This window comes from Papio anubis, chromosome 14, assembly GCF_008728515.1.
Source record: "Papio anubis isolate 15944 chromosome 14, Panubis1.0, whole genome shotgun sequence".
Classification (NCBI taxonomy): Eukaryota; Metazoa; Chordata; class Mammalia; order Primates; family Cercopithecidae; genus Papio; species Papio anubis.
Window position 1 is genome coordinate 60,444,104 of NC_044989.1, and position 22,832 is coordinate 60,466,935.

General features: G+C 43.0%; 1 long non-coding RNA gene across 4 annotated transcripts in view; it reads right to left on the bottom strand.

Annotated features, from left to right (window-relative positions):
* The window catches only part of LOC108581646, a 441,215-nt gene extending 420,401 nt beyond the window's left edge, over window positions 1-20,814 (bottom strand). For 2 of the 4 annotated variants that reach the window (XR_004178269.1, XR_004178266.1), the window contains exon 1: window positions 18,605-20,814. This is a non-coding gene — a long non-coding RNA (uncharacterized LOC108581646). The remainder of the gene's footprint in view (window positions 1-18,604) is intronic. The other 2 variants (XR_002516662.2, XR_004178268.1) reach the window with 1 other exon arrangement.
* Window positions 20,815-22,832: the final 2,018 nt, after the last annotated feature.

The window sequence follows — 22,832 nt, forward strand, 5'->3', positions numbered from 1 at the left end:
ATTGTGAAGTTTTAGGGGAAAAGCGGGAAGACAACCATGGGAAAAAGGTAGAATTCCAGGGCACTGGTAGAGAGAATATTCAAGAACAATTCTATCTCAGGCAAAGGGGGAGAAAATAACTCTGTGAAAACCTTGGAATTTCAAAGTAGTGAAAAAGCAAATGTCACACAGGGGACAAACAACAGCCTCTAGGATCCTCTTCCAAGCAGAGGCCGCCTGAATTCCTGCTCTGTGTTACTGAGCGTTGGCAATGGAGCACGTCCGCCCATTCAAGCACATGTTAGAGTTGTGCCCCTTGCATTTGACAGATACATTGCCAGCTCCTGAGAGTGGAGAGTGGTGTCCCTGGCCCTCTTCAGCACTCTGAGGGCTGCAAGTTGGAGGCCAAGCTTTCTCTGGAGGGGGAGGGCTGAGATTGAGCAAATAAGTGATTACAGTGCCTCTCCCAGCTGTAGACCATTGGCAGTGGGATACTAAATGAAGGAAGCAGGCTTGCTAAGTGGGAGAAAGGACAGTGATGGTGAGGGGGGCCATGCCCAGAGGCCAGTGTTACCTGGGAATGAGGTTTACCTAAAGCCCATCACCCTTCAGTAGTATTTCCAGCAACCCCGATCAAAGCAGATAGAACAGGACAGAAAAGCTGAGCCAGCCTTGAGTTGGGACCATGTTCTCTACACTGGCTGGGCATCTTCTCATGGCATGTAGGCACCTGGTGAGAGATCACGGAGCAGGAAACATATGTGCTTGAGGATTGGAAAAATTAATTTATACAGGCCTCAGTTTTTTGTCTTTAATATGGGTAGAATTCTATCTTTGCCGAGTTATGATGAGAAAAATGAGACAATAAAAGTGTATATACATGGCAAAGTATCTGGGGACATATGGATGTCCAATAAAGGTCTTCCTTCCTTCCTTCCTTCCTTCCTTCTTTCCTTCCTTCTAATGACAAATGACTTCAGCCACCTCTTTCTCCAAGAGCATAAAAGTACTCTATCTTCCACTGGACGCAAGGCCCAGTTTCCCCCAAAAAAATCACTTATGGGTCAATTCTCACAGGATACAGTTTCTGTTGCCTTTAGTGGAAAGGCTGAAGAGATAAGGTATGCTTACATTACTTTCATACAGGCACACACCATGGTTCTGCGACAGCCCTAGTGCACTGACTCTAAAACTTAAAAGGAAGAGAGAAAATGGCAAGGTCAAATGAATGCCAGGCTGTCACAAAGGTGCCCATGTACACTCAAGCCAGGTTCCTGCCATTGGGCAGGGTGGGAGCCCCAGATAAAGTTGCAGGACTGGAAAGTAAAGTGGCAAAGCCCTGGGACCCAGCTACACACAGAAATGTGGGAACATGCTAGCCTTCCCATATGACCTCCCCATCCCCAGCTCTGCCCCCTCTGCACCGCTGCCACATGGATCTTCAGAAGGCACAACTCCTCCTGGCCCTCCTTCCTGTGATCCCTGTTGCCCACCAAAGGAAACAGACATTCTCTGGCATCTGAGGGCCTCTGCAATGCCATCATGGAGATCTGTCAGTCCTCTCCTCTGTGAACCTCATGCTCCAGTCAAGTGTTATCTCTTACATCCATATCAACTGGAAATGCCCTCTGCCAACTCTCAAGGCCAGTTCCAATTGTCACTTCCTGCAGGATGCTTTCTCCCCAGACCACCGGCTGTGCCCAAATCAGATGAGAGGCCTGAGTGCTTAGTATTACCATAGGAGAGGGTCTCTCATGGCACTCAACAGACTTTTTAGGATAGTAATTTGTGCTCTTGCTCTCTTCTACCACAAACAAGCATATGCACACACGTACACATACACAAGCACATGCATAGGTACATGGATGCATGCATGCACACACACACACACATACATACACACACACGATCATTTACCCTTCCAGGGCAGGGACTGCCTCTTCCCTCACTCATACTAGAGACTCAAATAAATACTTGCTGAGGTAAATGCTCAAATGCAAAACTACACGCAGAAGAACAATTAGTCCATGCCTATCAGTGTATGTCAGGTAGAATACTAACAAATGCAGGAGTTCTAAATGAGGACATACTCTGCAGCAGTGACTATAATTTAGTCACAATAACGGCCACTAACCATTAAGAGAGTGCTTGTCCAGAGTACTTGACAAGCACAGTCCAAAAGACTAAGTATTAACTTGTTTCGTCCTCACAACAACCAAATGAGGTCACTATTTTTATGAGCACCATTTTACAGATAGGGAAAAAAAAGCCACAGAAAACTTAATAACTGGCTGAAAGTCACATAGGAAAGAGTCGTGCCAGGGCCAGCCCAGCCTGGCCCCCGAGCCCTTGTGTTTAACCAGAATGCTGAATGGGCTCTTGTTAAGGTGCTGGATTACAGAGGGCAGGCTGGTTAAGAATATTCCTCCTCTATGCAGCCACAAAAAAGAATGAGTTCATGTCCTTTGCAGGGACATGGATGAAGCTAGAAGTCATCATTCTCAGCAAACTAACACAGGAACAGAAAACCAAACACATGTTCTCATTCATAAGTGGGAGTTGAACAATGAGAACACATGGACACAGGCAGGGAAACATCACACACCAGGGCCAATTTGAGGGGTCGGGGGCAAGGGGAGGGAGAGCATTAAGACAAATACCTAATGCATGCGGGACTTAAAACCTAGATGACGGGTTGATGGGTACAGCAAACCACCATGGCACATGTATACCTATGTAACGAACCTGCACGTTCTGCACATGTATCCCAGAACTTAAGTAAAATAAAAAATAAAAAAAAGAGAATATTCCCCCAGAACTTAAAGTAGAATTTTTAAAAAACAGAATATTCCCCCCCTAAATAAACCCCATCAGTACTTTGCAGGCTCACAGGAGGAGGAAAACATCACTGAAGGAAAGGAAAGCCTGGGACCGTCCACACCCACTGCAGGGCAGATGAATAGTGGAATCAAGTTTTTCTGTTTAAACTTATTTTGTAGAAATGAGGCAGAATCTCCCCTGGCCTAGGTCACTGCCTGCCTTGACTTTTCCCTTTGAAGATAATAGATCTGGTCAATTTAAAAGGGCCAGAGGTGAGGTGAGAAACCAATAAACCCCTTAAAGTTTGGCTGCCTAACTAATCAGTGAATTATGTGCTCATCAATGAATCATAAAAATGAGAGATAGCGGAGGCCCCCCTGGGTCATATGCCCATCCCCCCAGTGTGGGGGATTTTCTCTGCAGCATTTTCTGTGAGTGCTTCTCCAGTCTAATTAGAAATGACCAAGCAATGGGGTTCCCACCATTGCCTCTTGGGGAACTATTCTGCCGTCTAAGAGACCTAATTATTAGGAAATTGATCATTATATTCATACTAAATTCTTCTCCACACAGTTGTATCACATCGCTTCTTAATTGTTCTCCTTTTGACCCTGCCTCCTCCTCCCCCAAACAATTCCTCTTAAGCACTTCAATTACTTTTTCCCTCCGCTGATTCCCAGCCGGCCCACCAGGGAATGAAGTCGAGAGGAAACAGAGAAATGAGCGATAGAGGAAGAAGGAACAGAGGTCTGGCAGCCCGAGAGGGTCGTTCAGTCCACTGGAAGGCCCTTCGTGTTGCTCGCAGGCTTCCTCTTACCTGCCACAACCCAGAGCAGACAGCAGACCACTGCACACCAGAGTCCCTTCCCATCACGGTGCCCAGCAGAGCACAGGCACAGCCCAGCCTCTGGAGGTTCCCTGGGCACACCCCACTACCACCGCCACTGCTGTAGCAGGAGGGTCCCAGACAGGCCGGGGAAAGTCAAGCAAAGCAGATGTATGGGAAGTGGGAGGGGGAATCCCATCACCAGCATGGCATAAGAATGTTGGCCTGGAATCAACAAGTCCTGCAATTCCAATTAGGCAAAAGCACAGGAAAAGTCAAGACAAACAGAATCAAGCTCACAGTGACGCTGGCACAGGTTTGGTCAGCCCTACCGTGAACGAATCACTATCGCAGAGGCCTGTCCCCTATCAGTGATCCTTTCTCACGGCATGTCTGGGCATTATGATACCAACGCCTCTCAGAATGTCCTCCCTAAGACCCTGGCTGGGAGGGAAGCTAGGAGCAGCACCCCTAAACAGAGTTTTGTGGGTTTTACCCTGAATAGGCCAGGGCAATGGCCAGTGGAGACTGAAACCCATTCCACACTCCAGCACTGCCTTATTCAAGCCAGATGAAGGGGCACCTTTTTGTAATTCACACGAAAGGACCATATACCCTGCAAGACTGTTTTTTGTCATCTTTGACAACATCAAATCATCCTTATAATCATGACCTGATATATCTGTGGTTCTAACGCCCTTGAGTACAAGCTCACTGAGGGTAGTGATCATGCCTCAAACTTGTAATCCCCACAGCATGCGGCACCACGGCCTCTACATAGCAGAGACAGCATAAATGTTTACTAGTCAATTACAAGACTCTGAAGCCATGAGATTCAGCAGGGACACATTTCCCATCTTTTTCTTCCTTGATGGTTTCTCATTTTATCTTCCCTTTTACTTGCCTTACCTCTTCCTTGCTTTCCCCACAAGTTGTTTATCTGCAATGCTTCAGTTTACTTCTGATAGAAGCATCACCTATGTCCCCTAGTGGCCTCAGGCAGCTCCAAAATCCAACCAATGCCAGCACAGGATCACAACTCCCTTCTCGTATATCTTGCTTGGCCTCAGGAGAAAACTGAGGCCAAGCAAGATGAGTAACTGCCCACCACCCACTGTTTGCATCAGTGTAGGAACAATCATTTTTTCAAGAAACATGTGTGAATACCTACCATAGGTAAAGCTCTATGTTAGTTGCAAGGGTTACTACAGTAACTAAGGCAGAATTCCTGATGTTAAGATGTTCACAGCTTAAGCCATAGACTGACATATACACCACTATCTCCAGCACAATGAATATATGCTTTAATAGAAGATTAGGCAAAGTCCTCATAAGCCATGGGAAAAAAAGCAAGAGAAAAAGGAAGCCTCTTGAGAGAGGTGACATTTGAGCCAGGTGTTGAAGGATGAATAGAAGTTGACTAGAAAGAGAATGCTGGGGAGATACTCTATAAAATAAAAGGATGCTCAGAAAGCAGCTAGTAAGCAGTGTGGTGGAATTCCAGAGAGCATGTGGTTAAATGGGAAGAGGTAGGGAACAAGCCTGGAGAGGTAGATTGTGAGGGATGTCTCACAAATGCCACACTAAGGAATCTGGATCTGAGTTTCATGTAGTCAATGGGGCCCACGTGACTACATTTATTTTTGAAGGAGAAATAACACCTTTATTATCCCCTAGAGCACTTTTCAATACTGAGACAAAAAGTAAAATGTTTGAACAAGGAAAACCAAGGCACAAAGAAAGACCTATAAGGTCCCCAGAACTCACCACAGACACACAGCAGAGACCTTCTCTTCATGTCAAGGGTAAGGGTAGGTGAAAAAGGTTGCTTTGTCCCACTGAGATATGCCCGAGCACTCTACAGGATTCTGATCAGGGAAATGACTGTATCAAAACTGCTATTTTACAGAGAATAGCAACTATAGTACGGGCAAGGCCAATTGATCAATTAGGGATTCCTGAATTTCTTTGGTCAAGAAATAGTAAGAAACTAAACTAAGATGTTTACAGAGGGTAAAAGAGGATTGGTGAATTCTAGGGAACATTTTGAAGATTGACTCAACTGATGGTATATGAAGGAGATCAAAAAATACAAATTCAAAAATGAGTTTGAGATTTTCTAATTTGGTTAGCTAAGTGAATATGTCTTAATGGAGAGTGGAAAATACAAAAGGAGAACAGAGTTAGGGGAAATGATAGTTCAGTTTTGGAAATATCGCTCTTGAAGGCCTGGAGCTGGAGTTCAACAGGGAAGTCTCAGCTAGAAATAATGATATAGATTTCATGAGGGAATGCATGAGTGGTAGCTGAAAGCATGGGAGTGGGTGGTCACTCGAGGGAAGAGTGGATTATAAGATGAGAAGACTGGAGATGAGACTGAGAGAAAGTTACAGGTAAGGACCAGGCAAGAGAGAGATGCCAGAAAAGGGAATTGGGGAAGTAGCACCAGAGAAGTGAGTGGGGAACCCAAAGAGGGAACACCTCTGACACCAAGGAGAGGAGGGTCCAAGTCACTCCCACAGAGAGGTTGGATACGAGGAAGACTTAGAAGAAGCCAATGAATATCGCTATTGGAAGATAGCCAGTGACTGATACAGAGTGAATGGTATAGTGATGGAAGATGTCAGATCAAAAATTAGATTGTACTGCTTAGGTAGCAATTGAAGATGAGGAAGAATACAGGTCATTCTTCACACACATTGGAGACTGGAATTCACTCAAAAGGAAGACAAGACTGAGAAAAACTGTACTTTTAGTAAAAGGAGACAATAATATTTACAAAGAATCAACACAAGAGAGGAAGAGGATGATTGATAGGTTAAGGATTCCAGAGGGCTTACGAAGTGATGTGACCAAGAGAAAAAACTGAAGAGTGTGAAATATCCTCCTTCTTAAGGCAAAGAGAATGAAACAAGGTGATCAAGGATTAGTATGTTTGGTGGTAGGATGGAGGAAAGTTGAGGGAATTCCAGTCTGTTGACCAGCAGTTTTCATTGAAATAGGCAATGGCGTCTTGTATATGTGGGTGGACAGACACATTGAGGACTGTGGCAAAGGCTAGAAAGGCCACCTCTCATAGCACACAAAAGGAGTAAGGAGAGATGAGTAAAATGGCAAGGTCAGAACTAGGGTGGGACAAGTGAGGAACCTAAGGCACAAAATTTAAGAAGGCACTCACCCCCGGGATCATGTCAATGCAAGGTTGGCACCAGGAGTGAGGGCCTCTTTAAATTCTAGGCACTTCAAATTGCACTCTAGGCAACTCCCTCACCCTACTCCCATCTTGGCCCTGGGATTATTCAGCAGCTCCAGCTGTTTAGGTGAGGTTGGAAATCATCAATTTTTAATAAAGGAGATCATCCTTTAGAAAATTTAGAAAATTTTCTTCCATAGTGCTTAGAAGCTCAGAACAAGCAATGAAAAGCAAGAGGGGAAGAGAGAGAAGGAGGGGGGAGACTAAAACGGGGGAGAGAGAGAGAGAGTTAGTTCATTAGCCAGACATTGGAGAAACAGATAAAACAAGAAGTCAAAAGAGCGAGAAAACTGAATGCTTGTGAGAGTTGAGTTGAAATGGTTGCTCACACAAGGTAGGAAGAGGAATGAAGCTAGGAGGGAGTGGTATACTGCTAACATAAGGAAAGGTCAAGAGACAGGGAGTCCCAAGGAGACCAAAGAACATATTTCAAGGGCATGAAAGAGTGAGGACTGATAGAAGGATCAGAGGTTGTGGTCAGAAAGGAGAATTTCAGAGTTCAGGATTTCAAAACTGGAGCAACTCCAGTTGATGGCAAGGTCTAGTAGTTGCTATGGGAGCAGTTGCTAAAGTGGAATTGAGTGGAGGTTGTTGGAGAAAGAGGGTGTCAGAAGCTGAGCCTGAAGCATTGGATGGGTTCCTCCATGGGACACGGCTGCAGTAGTTGGAGGCAAAAGAAACCCCTCTGCTGTCCAACTACTTTTAACATAACTAGCGGGAGATAAGAACAATTCTTCACTTACATACATCTGTCCTTGTTTTACCCAAATCAAAAATCATACTATGATATCCTGGAGTGGTTTCACTGTCATAAAGTGCAGTAGAGTCCTATTCTCATACTGTTGTGTGGCTTTCTAGATCACCTCTTCTAGATTATGCTTTTACTGTATATCACTACATATCTTGAGATAATACATAACTCAAAGCTTATATTAATCCATGTAGTCAGATGGGGTAATTAAGTGCTACTGTAGTATTACCAAGAACAAAGCTTCTTCCATCTCCCCCATTTAAAAACTTTCTTTCAATGCTGTGGAAAAGCTTGTATACAGAAGAGGGAGATTTCTATTCCCTATATTTTCTTCTCTACTATGTGAAAAAGTTGTATTTTCCCCATCCTGAGCCCTATTTCCTATCAATGCTTCAATTCACATTGAACTTGCTTAATGAATAAAGAAAACCATCTGGTCTAGCAGGACATAACTTTTAAAAAGATAATAGGTCAAGTCTAGCCATTTTTATTGGAACAAAAACAAAGTCCAGCATTTAAAGACCTAAAGACCCTGGGTCTCAAGTAAGCACACTTGACCTAAGAGTTTGGATAAAAGGTCATTTTCATATGATGATGACCCAGCTGAGGCTAATAAACACTTTTATGAGACTCTGTCCATTAAAGAGCCTGTTCCAGGGCTGACCCTAGTCATTCTGGCCACCTTGTTTTAGGGGGAAGTTTAACAGCATCTCAAAAATCTGTGTCTATAGACTGGCCAAGGCTCTTCACATAAAAGAAAACCAAGAGTCAAAAGCACCACCAAACAACACTGGCGGGCCCAAGCATGCAACTGCCTCCACAGGCATTGAGGATACAATTTGCTCCAATCTCTACTATTTAAGTATTCACAGACATTTTATAATTATGACTATTTTGGTATGAGCTCACTTGGCTCTCTCTCCCTTCATATATAAAACTTTAAGAATGTTTCAAGCAAGTATCAACATTTTGGGGAGTATAAATAAAGGAAGTATATCTTTTTGATATTAGGGAAATCCATCACAGTTTTAAAAATGATAGACATCAGGCCTTCCAAGAATAATGGCATTAAGAAACCCTTTAGGACCCCATCTCTGAGCCTAGTTTCTTTCTACTGCATCTCCCAAAGAGAAATACAAGAATCCCTCCTTTGCACCCCAAACAGCTTCTGTGCTTTAACTACCAGATCAAATGCTACCTCCTCCAGGAAGCCTTCCCCAGATGGTCTAACCTCTTGATACTTCTCCTTTCTGAATGAAAGACTTTGCATGATTTAGAGACTCATGCCTGAAATAAGCAGCATTTATTCAGACTGTTAACATATCTATGTAAATAAATTAGCTTTTCCTACATCCAGTGTAGACTAACCAGGTATGAATAATAAGTAAAAAGAATAGAGAAGAGAAAGAATGAAAGCTTTTTATAATTCTTTGAGCTATGAGAATCTAAACTTCCTTTTTTATTTTAACTAAAATGGTAGTCCCTCTAACATTTGACTATATACTCTTTTGTATGACACTGACCTATATTAATCTTGAGAGTGGGAACATCATATACCTCTTTATATGACCAACAAGATGTAGCTATGTACATAAAAGTTATATATTTCAGAAACGAAAAGTCACACCCAGTACCTAGATCTTGGTTTCTAACAACATTCTCCAATAAAAGCAACCAGGGCTCCTTGGAGAAATGGCCGATTCTAAGGCTAGGGCAGAGAATACATATAATGAGCCCAAAGCATCGTGCAGTACAGAAAGTAAGGAAGTGCTCGCAAAACAAAAGGATGAGGACATGTCAAAGGGACACAGAAGCCAACCTGAAAGAGCTCCCTGTGGCCAAAACTGGAATAATTTGAGGAGCAAAATAAATAGCTAGGTATCAGATTAAAATCCAAAGTATAAAATGAATATCCACAAGTCCACTTTGGTATAAATAAATGATCGAATAAATAGATGGGGAGAAGAGACAAATCTCCCAATACAGAAGTATTTCAATAATTCATGCAGATACTCCCCTGCCATGTAGATACTCCCCTACCAGGAGGTGGAGCTTAACTCCCCTGACCACCCTCCCCACTAACCTTGAGTGTGGACTGCACTTAGTGACTTGCTTCCAAAGAGCGGTGTATGGAAGCGGAGGAGGGGCTTCACAGTCCAGAGATCTGGCAAACAATACCTTAACCAGTTGACCAAGGTTAACATCATCAGTTGACAGCATGTACCCTTGATATGAGGCAATGAAAAGGTCACTTCATTTCTGTGCTCTTCCTCCTAAAAACATTACCCCAGTCCAACCATGAGTAAAGCATTAGGCAAACCCCAGTTGGAAGACATTCTACAAAATACCTGACAGATATTTCTCCAAACTGTCAAGGTCATCAAAAACAAGGAAAATGTAAGATACTGTCACATACCAGAGGAGGTTAAGGAGACACAACAACTAAATGGTATCTCAGGTGGGACGCTGAAACAGAAAAAGGACAATGTGGAAAACTAGTGAAATCTGAATAAAAGGTAAACTTCATTTGATAATAGTAATGTATCAATGGTGGTTCCTTACTTATGATATATGTATCATAAGAATGTAAGATGTCATTCATAGGAGAACTGAGTGAGGGACATACTGGGAAGCTCTGTACTGTCTTTCCAATGTTTCTATATTTGTAAAACTGTTCTAAAATGAAAAGTTCATTCTTAAATGGAGAAAACGAAAACCTACCTGGTCTGGAATGTTATACCTAGAAGGAGTCTTTAGAAACCACCTAAACAAACCCTTTGTCATCTGTGGAAACCAAGACCCAGAGTGGCTCATTGTTATGCTCAAAATTACACAGTGAGGAGAAGAACTAGAACTGAAGTCAGGGTCTCTTCCACCTCAGTGCAAGGTGTGCCCTGTTGCAGCATGCTAAGAATGGAGGGGTGAGAACCCTCCAAATAGAAGTTGAATGTTAGCTTTGGAAGACAACACTGCCCCTTGAATCAAATGGTCTGTCTTTTAGGGTAGGACCATGAGGAGGGAGGGCCAGTCCCACACACTGCCTGGCAAGGAGAAGAGTCATCACAGGCAGAGGCAGGAGGCTCTACCATGGCCCCTTGGGCAAAAGTGGTGTGAATTTTTCATTAGCTTCAGAGGCTAAGAGCATCTTGTTTTGCTTGTTGTGCCTGTTTTCTTCTGGAGGGGAAAAATAGAGCCTTGGTTCAAGAATTAGTTGGGAGCCAGCAAAAATGAATAGTAATGAGGCTATTTCTATCAAAATAGCTTCATTACCATGCCAGTGTCTGATAAAACCAAATGTTCAACTCTCTCTAACAAGAAAGGTGCTAAAGGCAACGTCCTTCCACCTTTTGGCATGAACGAATCTATAGCTTAAATATTTGAAAGATCTTCCCATTGACACACACCCATTTCTGATTGAACTAAATTTGGATACACATTTTCTCTGGTACAATTTTAAATAATCTAAGAAGATAATAAAGTATCACTAGTTTGGGGCATTTTTAAATGCTTAGTTTTATCTTTTTTAAAAAAAAAAAAAAAGCATACACACTTAATGCTATGTAAGAATGATTTGCCTTAATTCTGGAGGGGAAAATACTTTTTAAAACTCAGAAAGCTAATGTGTTTGGCCATAGATCAGGCTTCAGGAATTGTGTAAAATTATTCAAATTCTCCCTGATGTTTTTCATCCACAAGACAAGAGAGACTGTTCATTAAATGTGGTAGGGGGGGAGAGTCTGTCAGCTGAACACTTCTGCCATCTTGATGTATCCCAGATCCTAAATAAAATGAGAATCTGTTTTTCTATCTCCAACAGAGGAGGGGAGGTGGTCAGATCTCTAGGATCCCCAGCCCTGGAACTAGAATTCACATTTGACAAGACTAAATTCCCATGACAGGAGCCAGTTTCTGCGCAATCAGGAGCTCATCTGTCATTCTTCGTCTGCCCTTCCTCATTGTAACTTGTGATCAAGAAAGTACAGAAGGAAATAACTACCCAAATGAAACAATATCTCACAAACCATAGGAGCTAGACTCCAAACCAAAGTCCTCCAGTGGATCATTGTCACTTTAGCAGGATAGTTTGTTTCCTCCAAGAAAGAAATGAATGGGCAAAACTCTGGACTGGAAAGTCATGAGTCACTCATCCTCTATTTCCACCTGCCTCTTCCCCTTGCAGAGGAGTCTCAGAAGTTTTTCACTCAGCCCAAGTCAGAGCAGTCCATCTGTCTGATTGGTCAATCCAGGAACAGTTAACCTCGATGATTATTTTCCACTCGGTAGTAAAACCTTTCCCTTCACACAGCTTGAGAGTTCTGACTCTTCACTTTCACTCACTCTGCCAGCCATTTAAGCCAGAAACTCCAGGCAGGCTGAGTGGAAGACATCATTTGTAAACTCTGCTTGCCAAGGCGGGAGGTCTAGGGGGGCTCTCCGAACCACTGCGATAGAGCCTTTTAACACTGAACAGTGCAAATTGTCCACCAGGGATGACTTGAAATATATCTTCAATGCACAGTGCCTGGTGCCTCCAACCTGGCTCCAACTGAGTTTCTACCACTTACGAAGGACTCTTACAAAACAGCCCTATGGATCCTCTCTGGCTCTAGTAAAAGAGGCAGCTTCAAATAAATTAGGGAAAATTCAAGATGGGAGACAAAATAACGGGAATCTTCTTGTAAAAATTTGAGTCGCTTGTCCCTGAACAAGATACTGTTATCTTGCTAAATACACACACATACACACACGCACACACACGCGTGCACGCACACACACACACACACACAGAGGCAGCTACTGAAAGCAAATCCACTTGTTAATGTTCAACTCTCCTATCTGGCTATGGAATAGCCTAGCAATAAAGGGCAGTTAGATCAGTTCTTTTAGGCACACACACCACTGATAAATCAGAAACAATAAAGCTGGAGACAGGCTTGCTGGGTCCCAGCTGGTATTGCTTATAACTGTCCTAAGCAATCAGGAATCATGGAGAAACTTCTTTTTGGAACGCCTAACCGCAAGACTTCACAGTGACCGCCTCAATCCCACATGCCCATGTGCTGAAGGGGGGTTCTGGGGAGTGAATACCTTTATTCTTTTTGACAAGATCAATCAGTCTCTCTGGAATCTCCCCATGGCCCACTTCTCGCTGGCCAGCTCCCATCTTCTATCCCACCCCCACATCCAAGAAAAAACCATTAAAACAATGAGGTATTGCCTTTCTCCTTTTCTTTTGCCAGAGGCTAGCCAAACTCTGCTACACTCTGATGCAAAGCACACCTTAAGGAGTCATCCCCAAGAGGGTAAAGGGAGGCATTGTACCCTGAAATCCAGAGAAGTCAAAATCACACACAGCACACCCGAGTCCTCACACAATAGAGTCTGTACTTCCACCAGGCCAATTAACTGGATTTCTACCTGAAATCTCTCCCACATCAAACTAAAAATTCTGGCAAGGTACAGGGGTTCAGTGATGCAAGCTCATTTTCCCATTGCAGGCCCAGAAGGCATGGTAGTTCACTGGCCAGAAACAAGCCCTCCCTCCCACAGCATCATTTCTCTCACACCTGTTCACACACAGAAACATGGGCCCAGCCGGTCCCAGGCTAGAAGCACACTCTGGGCACATCCCAGCCTTTGCAAATAGACTGGCTTCCTCTCTATCCTCTCATTCTGGGGGCCACAAATGGCATCTCATTTTCATTAATTACTGCAGCCTCTACCTATTGTCAGTCATCAGAACCTGCCATATGGTTACCATCAGGTGCGCTCAAGTTCCTATTATGTGGCATTCCCGGATGCCCTAAATAGATATTGCAGAATCTGCTTGTGTTTTTACAGGGCCACTTATATTTCAAAGGAGCTCATTCTGCTTCAAGAGATTGCTAAAGGGGGCCTTTCTGTTCAGCACTGCGCTCTATTGAAAACCCCATGCTTCCTATTGAACGTTGCATCCCTTCTCTCAAACACCACTGCCATAATGGGGAGCATCCTGTAGACTATTGCCTTTGAGAAAGACAGTCTAGGGGTTTTTTTTTCTATCATTTTAGGCAGGTGAAGCGTGGGAGAGGATGCCAGGAGGATTGGTGAAAGGGTATATCACTCTCAGTCAAAACTAGATTCATGAAGAACAAGAATAACTCAGGAGAGCCTCAAAGAAATCATGTCCATAAACTATGTCATGTCTTATATAACTATGAAGAAATCCCTTTAAATATTTTTATACCTGCCACTGACCAAAATACAAATTCTTCCCATCTTTGTGCTTTTGGGAATACTATAAGAAGAAGGACACTTCATGAGAAACCTCCAAGCCATGTAATATGCTTATAGAACAACCTAGTCCATCCTGCTCCCCATGATTTCATCAGCCATCTGGACCTTGAGTGTGTCCGTTCATTTTCCGTCACCACAGGTGTAATCACTGGAAAATACTTCTCTGAATCCTGACACTCTGAAGGAGTTACAGCGTCATGTGGCCTGGGTAGACAAAGCCCTGTATTAAATCTTGAAACAAACTTGGCATCTGATTGGATGTGATCTTCTATCTGAAGTTGCAGTGGCTTTTGAGTTACAGACCACATTTCTGGTGGTTGCATAGAGCCTGCAGGACTGTATTGATGCCCAACTTTAGAGTTTTGTGATAACATTACCATAAGTGGGACATTTCTAGAAAATTTTTCCAACATATAATTTTGTCAGTTGGGTTTACACAGACATGTATTTGTTGTCTACGTCTATGCTAAACATACAAACACTTCTTATTTCTGGGTTTCACCTGAACTCACACCTCTTAGGACTTGGTGGCCCTGGAGAATAAACCATTAGCTCACACAGAGACCCAGAAGTACACACACACACACACATATGTACATACATACACATATACATGCTTCCTCACAGTGATTAGCAGAGAGAAATATGATGAAGTGCAAAATGCTGGCTTAAGTTCCACAGTCAGTACAGTTTTAAAATGTTCACTGTCTTACCCAAGGTGATTCTCTGTTCTAAATTATTTTCTATTAGCCAAAGATTTTCAGAATTGCCCAGTAGCTTCCCAGGATGGACTAAATTAGATTTTTCCAGTCCGAGAACAGAAGAGTCTTTGGAACAAAGCACTTTCTGTTTACCTATAGGTATAACCTTCTTTAAAAAAGCAAGTGTGACACAGGCATGCTATATTTGCTTGCCCTCTGTGTAGACAAACTTGTGGGTGACAGGGGGTGGCCACACCTCTGGCAGACAGGTATCAAATGCACTCAGTAATTATCTGCTCTTCGGAGGGGAAGCGCTCACATATACAACAGTAGTGTCCAAGCTGGTCACTGTGGCCTCACAGCCATTTCATAAATAGAAACCAACTCCATTCAAGGAAAAATGAGTCACCAGAACAAAAGAGCAGGTCTGTAACCAGGGCTCAAGGTCACATTTCTACAAACACCTGCTTGTTCTCAGATAACACCTGCTCATACTCTCAAACAAAAAAGGGCAGTGCTCTGTCGATAAAGTCTTCTGCCCTAGGCTCTGAAGGGAGGCACAACCCTCCTGGTATGGTTAAAGGACGGATAATAGGTAGAGCTCACTTTCCTCTCTGCTTGAGCCCCATGTGGAGAATCTTTGGCATGCGGTCAGGGCAGCTTTGAGGCACCCCACAGCCTATGCTAAGATCTTGCATTCAGCATGACCAGAGCAGGTACCCAAAGCGTGTGTCATGTCAACTGGGTAGAATAAGTCCCTAGTTGAGACAATATCCGGAGAAAATTATCATTAAATATGTAGGACACTTTTCTCTGTTATTCTCACACAACAAACTGCAGTTACTATAGCTTTCAAATTCAAATTATAATTCTAAAGGCTTTCTATGAAGAGAGTGTGGGTTAAAACAGAGACCAAAAAAGGAGTCTCTAAGTTTCCCACCTTCTATATTTTACACACTGGGCTTCTGAACATGACTTCATTCTTACCAAAGTGTGGTAAAGACGGCCACAGATATTTGCTACTGTTCCCATTGACAGGTAAAATCTAGCTCCCCTCCCCTTGAAGTTGGTGGAATCTGTGGTGGACCTGTGGTGAGCAATAGAATACAGCAGAAGTGACACTGTGCCGGTTTTCTAGGACCTGGTCTTAAGAGATTGGAAATTTTCATTTCCTCTTGTACAGAAACTTGCTTCTTGAGTTTCAAGTCAGACTTGGACTAGAGCATTGCCTGCTGCCCCTGGTGTGGCTAATCCTATGTGGGCAACAACATCTTCTAAGTTTCTCAAAGCCAAGACTGCAAAAGACCACAGCTACAATAACAGAGGTCTCTGATATCAGAAACCCTTTAGAGTGCTCTGAAAGCAGAGCTGACCAAGAGTCTAAGACTTTAACCACAAGACATGGCATATCTACTCTTGGCAGCATGCCTTTATTGTTCTTGAGCTGATTTCCATATGATTATTGAGATGAGATAAACTAGACCACAATGAGGAGCTGAACTGAGTGACACAGATCATTAGGAAAGTTGGGAAAGGGTGGAGTCCCATGGCTAGCAGTGTGGATGGGTTTCTTAGAGGAGTGTAATATGTATGTGGTCCTGACTACGGGTGGGCAAGACAGAGATGAGTGAGGATAATAATATCAACCAAGACATGTCACTAAGAGCAGATGTGACCTGTCTTATCCTGTTCTCCTCTCACATTCTTGATAAAAAAAATCTAACACAGGACCAACTAGATAGTAGGTATGCAAGAAGTGTGTTGAATTTGGACTTGGAATTGAATTAAAGTGAATTGGAATTGACCCCTACTCAATTTAAAAATAAGCCTGAAATCCTGACCACAATTAAACGGGAAACCAGAGCTTCCTGCCAGTCCAGGAGATTGTTCCTTAAATGCAAGGCAGCAAATTCAGTCTGCCTTCAGTTACTTTCATTGGGGCAAATCCAAGTTGATTCATGTGAAGTTAGTGTCAGCCTTAGGCCAACCTGGGGACATGGGGAAAGGATTCTGGGCATCCTCTTTTCCTCCCCAGACCTAGAACCTTCCACCCCTAAAGCTACCTTCTCTGTCTAGATCCATATGCGTTCTCACCCACCTCCCCAGGGATTGTATTTGCCCCATTCACAACTTTATTCTCACATCTAATTTGATCCTCTTTCTTCCTTTTCTTCCAGGTCTAGACTGGAGTTCAACTTCAATAGTATAGAGGAGAGAAAAGGAGATCTAACCCAGCGTTTAGAAGCCTGCCTCACCCTTGCTCTTCCCCATTCTCTTCTAGGTGCCACGGCCTCCCATGTGAGGGAGTAAAGAAGGAAAAGGATAGCCAGATTCCTATGTGGCTGGAAGACCTTACCATAGTCTTCTTACTGTTCACAACTGTTATTCTAACTCATTGTCACTAGGTTCACTAATATCAGGTGGGAGAATCGACCCTCCCTATTGACAGGTCATGACCCCCAAACAGCTCCCCTGGGGGATACAGCCAGGTAATTTGGAGCATATTTTCTGACTAACATCACCCACATTCCTTGGCTGCAGTAGTGTCTGGAAGTCAGTGCCTCCGCTGTCATCAACCATCTGTGGACTGCCGGAAGACCTACAGGCAAAGGCAGGATCTGTCTTCTATACTTCTCAGAGATTGACAGGGGGACTTCATGCACACTACCCTTCTCCACAGCTGTCTCTGTTCTACTGGTCTTTACATGGAGGAGGTAGGGTGGTTAGGCTAGCTCTCTGAGCTGACACCAACCTGGAAGCCCTGTAGAGAGGTAAGTGCCCTGATTGCATTTTGTCCTCAGCCTTAAGCCTCAGACACAATTAAGGACCACAGGTCCCATCAGTCATTTTTTGACATCTGTTTTACATATTGAACTTCCAAAATTTTTTCTGAAAAATTCCTTGCTTCAAAAGTCTAAAAACCACCACTCTCAACCATCAAGCCCAGACCCAGTTCTATGGCTCTTGTGTTCTTTGTAATAGTTTCAGTTGTTTAAGTTGTACTTCCTCATATATTAGGGAAGGGCCTTGTCTTCCTCCTCCCTGCTCCAGATCTTGCCCCTTGCACGTGTTTGGCACGCCAGTGCCCAGGGATGCCCATGGGTGGCCATTCTGCTCACCGTCCAGGTTCTACCCTGACTACTTGCTATATGAATCGCAGCAGGGTCTTGCTAACAGCATATTGGAAATGCAGCTTTCCTGGCCCACATGGACAGGTTTTTTGTCTATTTTCGTCCTTTCCCTGCTCTGTTTAAATATGGTGTCTGTGACTGAGTTTCGTGTTCCGGAGGCACGCGGTCCAGAGAGAAGGAGCCAGAGTTGCTTCTCTGCCTTGGCGCTCAGGAAAGAGCAAATGGGGCTGCCACCTGCCCGGTCTGGGGATGGTTCCAGAATGGCTCAGGTTATTCACAGCACAGATCCACCCGGGGGTAAAAATACCATCCCAGAAGGACTCTCCTTCTAGCCACAAAAATACCTATATGGGTATAAAGACATACTCAAAAAATGACACAAGGTTTGGGAGAAATCGTCTTCTTGGAAAAGAACTAAAGTAATTAGTATTGGCCTTACAAAAGAGAAGATAAAGAGATCCAGGAGGAAAGAATGAGGGCAGTTCAAGAAGGGTATAAACTTAAGTGAGAGAAATATTGTTTAGACTATAAGAAGAACTCCCTGACCATGAGACATGGGAAGACATTTACAAGGTGTCACCTTTGGAGATGTAGAAGATAAGATCAGCTCTCCCCAGTAAGGGATCAAAAGGAGACTGGATCTGAAGCAAAGGGTTAAGCTGGATTATTATACAAAGTTCCCACTGGCCTTGACGATCTACAATAAATTTCTGAAGATCGACTTCCTCAGTAGAAGAGTTTATCCTTTTCAAGCTCCTTGTCTACATGTTTCCTTTTGAGTTTTATCTTTCCATTACAATATCATTTACACAATCTCTGTGTGACACATGAGACTCAGGGGTGTATGAAATGAAGAGATAGACTCACCTTTATAGAAGGTCCACATTTTGACACATTCCTTCTGGGTTTCTGGGATTCCCTTCCCTGGACCCAGCTCTCACAAAGATTTCTCCACCTCATGCTTCACCACTGGCATCCTAAACCCTCCTCTCTACTTTTCTCTACCTGCCTTAGAACCAGTCTCACACTTTCTGAGCTTGTCTCATTCAACCACTTGTATATCATGAGAAGTAGTATTGCCACATTTCACACACCAGCTTTGAAAGTGAATATTCCCAAGAATTTGTTACAAATTCTATTCTGCCTTTGACTTGGCCTTGTCCGATGCACCCAGAGAATCTGTCCTTAGGAGCAAAAGAAGGAGTCATTACCAAAATGCCTGTATTTCTAATTGGTTTCTTCAAGGTGCTGGCCCCTTAGACATTGATCCTGCATCTTTTACCAGCAGTATGTTTTCTTCAGCTCTTCAAAGTTATTCTGAATCTCCATGTAAATCCAGGGAGAAAAAAGGAAAAGTAATTGTCCAAATTCTTAAGAAGGTATTAGAAAACAACCAATTTGCTAAAACACAGAAAAAAATTACTGTATCATTGAGTGGTTAATGTTTAAAATAAACTAAAGCATTTCCCTTCATGCCAGACTGAGAAACAGAGTTCTGGCTCCTTCCTCTGGACTGCATGCTTCAGGGACATGAAACACAATCCAGAAACCATATTTAAGCAAAGCATGAAAAGGTTGAACATAGACAAACACCTGCCTTTGTAGAAAAGGAACATTTCATGGAACGTGTAGAGTACAAACCTACTAATTAATGAGAAATGGCCTGATCATGCATTCCAAGGGTATTCATTTCTCAGGTTGGAGTTTTCTGATATTTTCACTACTTTTGAATACAAGCTTGTCTCTTCATTAATGTTATACAATATTCAAATGCTGGCCAACAAAATGGACCCACTTAAGACATTAAAACCTATTGTTGGAATTGTTCAGCTGGCAAACCCTCTCAAGCTCAAAAACATCCATGTTTCAAGAACACACTCTTGCAGCAGGTGACTGTGAGCTGCTGCCTACGATGAAGCAACAGCCCAAATGCAGGGGACAAGAAAGGAACAGGTCCAACTCCAAAGGATCAATACATGAAAATAGAGTCATGTGGCAAAATGCACTCAGTTCTGTTATTGCAGCAAGTTCTTTTTGTTCCATCTGAGGAATTAATTTGAGAATAAAGTATTTCAAATATCAAACTAACTACAAACAGCTGTTGCTATTTCCTCTGCTTTGGAAGTCCCCACATAATTTCAGATCCACAACCAACACAAGGAAATTCTGTGGAAACATCCTAGGTCAATGCCCATGTACCTTAGTAAACAAAAGCAGCAATAATAAAAATAATGAAAGCTAATAGTACCATGTTTGCTAAGTGCCAGGCACTGTTCAAAGTGCTTTATACTTGATTCTCATGAAAACATAGTGATATAGGTAAGATCATCACTCTCATCACCCAAACAAGGAGATAGGCTGCTTGTTTTGGCTAAAGAAAGATGTGGGTTACCAGAGAGAAGCCATATATCTTCCTACCTCCTGCAGTACTAATAATAATAAACACTAAAATTTATTGAACCTCAAATGTGCCAGACACCATGAAAAATGCTTTAGCATTTTATCTCAGTCAATCCTCACAATAAACATAAGCTACACATTTTCCCCATTTCACCTATTAGGCCACTGAGGCTTAGTGAGGGAAAAACAACAACAACAACAACAACATAGCCCAAAGTAACAAATCTAGAGTGCAGTAGAGCTTGGATATGAATCCAGTCTACTTCATTTCAAAATCTTGGCTCCTAAATTCTACTCTGTTCTCATGCTGGGTACTTCCCATTTCTAGGGCACTTACAGTTACCATCAAAACGTGGCCTCTTAGGTTATTTTCATCTAGTTTAAAAGTCCTTCCTGAGGCTGGAGACAGCCAAGCGGATTGCTCCCAGAGAGCCTGGTGGCACCGTTGCCATCCGTTGGCCTCAGCCACAGCTGTGGTTTCCAAAGGAAATAACTCATGCGGCCGTTAGTCGCACCTGTCACTCATTGGAGCCAGGACTTGCATCAGAACACTGGGGCCCCACAGGGAAGAGAACAGCAGCTACGTCAAACTGATGGGCATCAACACATCATTATGGATGTGTAAGCCTGCTTTCCTCAATCAGTCCCACTGTGATCCATTCTCCCTCTTTCGGAAGGTCAGGGAGAACAGCACTAGACCAGGCACATTCTGCATCTGTGGAGACAGCCTATCGCAGTGCCCTGGGCAGGAAGAGGTATTGGAAAATCCACAGGTGTGGTCTAAATTAGGTGAAGCACTTTCAAGCTCCCCTTGATTTAAAAGGCAAGGAACTGGAAGACAATGCTAAAGGAAGTAATCTAAACAAGAAAGGTCAACACATGGCCTGTGAGAACTGGGGTCTTTCTAGCAGGCCCAGAAGGAGGAGAGGGCATATGGAACCTTCAGGCCCTGGTGAAGCGACAGGAATTAAATGAGGACACTAGGAAAGGAAAATCTTCAGGGTTGTTCATGATAGTGTCAAATTCAGAGAGATCTAGGATGAATAGTGTCAACTTGATTGAGTTGAATGCAATTCTGTAAACATTAACGGAGCATCAACTAAGCATCTCCACCAAAATGTAAGGAATACATTTAAGAGTTATTGTACCTGCATCTTGACATACTCTTACTGAGGAGCCAAGCCATATGTGCTCATCACCCTTAAATAACAGGAAAGGCTGGCATGTGAGTAAGTGCTAGGATGAGTGGGGAGTTCCGTGAAAATCAGAGTATGGAGGTATGTGCGTGCTTAGGTGGGCAGAAAACTCTTTGTGAGTGAAGTAGCATTTGGTCTGGGGCCCAGAGCTGGTTCTGTAGAATTCTAACACTCAAATCCTCTCTTCCCAACCACAGCCTCCAAATTTACCTGCAAAGGCATCTGAGAGAACCAACAGTCGTGCTCTAATCCTGAATTATTTCTGTTCTGTGACATGTGGTTTCCAACACTACCTTCATATGGATCTTTGAATCCCTCCCAGGACTCAGCCTTCCCCTGTGGATACTGAAAATCTTTAGTCCTGCATCCTACAAGCTCTATCAGCTGCTTCATCATGCGGTAGTTTTCTGGAGGTCAGTACTTAGAAGAAGGGAGAAAAGCCCTGAGTAATTGGGTTATCAAGATGTCAATTCTTTTCAGTTGAAGAATTTTCCAAAAGTAAAGTAAAACTACATATTTTTTAAAAGGAACGTCAATTTTTATCTTTAAAATATAGCCATGGAAATGGATTTGGCCAATGTAGCAATGCACAAATATCTTACCTACCTTTGTACTATTCAATCTATAGAGGACAAAGTAAATTTTAAATTTGTCATGGAAAACGTAATGGTACAAGTTTCCCTGTAATCCAATATCTTCCTGTCATTGAGTCAAAACTACCCTCCATCATCCTTGATGAAGTTGCGAATGCATATTGCTAACAGATGAGAATGTCTAATGTCTTTAGAAATACTAGGTTAAGATGCCTTTGTCAATAATATCTTCTTTGCTCTACACATTTAGATAGTACTCTCTCTCTCTACTAAATTGCCTGTCATGAATCCTGGAACTCAAAAACAGTCTAATGCATCCCCTCCTAAAGGTTTTCTTCAGATGTTCTGAAGCCACCTGAGGACAGCAACACCCGCTGTGACTGAAAAATCCAATGTGTTTGTTTCTCCCATATGGCATTGAGGTTACATTAAGTTCTCCTGAACGTCTGAGAATCTCTTCCTTGGAAGACTGTGGTGTTTGGATCACCCAAGTAAAATATCAGCTCCTCAAACACAAACTCATCCTCAAAGTCTTCTCCTTTTGTGTCCTGTGGCACCAGGCACAGTGCCAGGCATACTAGAGGCACTGGATAAACATGTGTGCAATGAGGCAAATCAAAGCAATGGCCAGAACAAAAATCATCACAGCAGAACCAGAAGGCAAGATTCAGGTTCTGAGACAGTTTGAGTCAGGAAGTGAGCATCAGGCAGGAAAAGATATGTTGAAGCTCTTAGTAACTTTAAATTCTCTATCTCCCTGTCCAGCCCTCCCTGATCAATAATCCAATCTTGGAATTCAGTCAAGATAAACTAAAATGTCAGCAAGCTAACAGTAGACTGTGATCTTTTTTCTATTTCTTCAGAGCATAGCACTATGTTTGGCACATTGTAAGGGCTAAACAATGT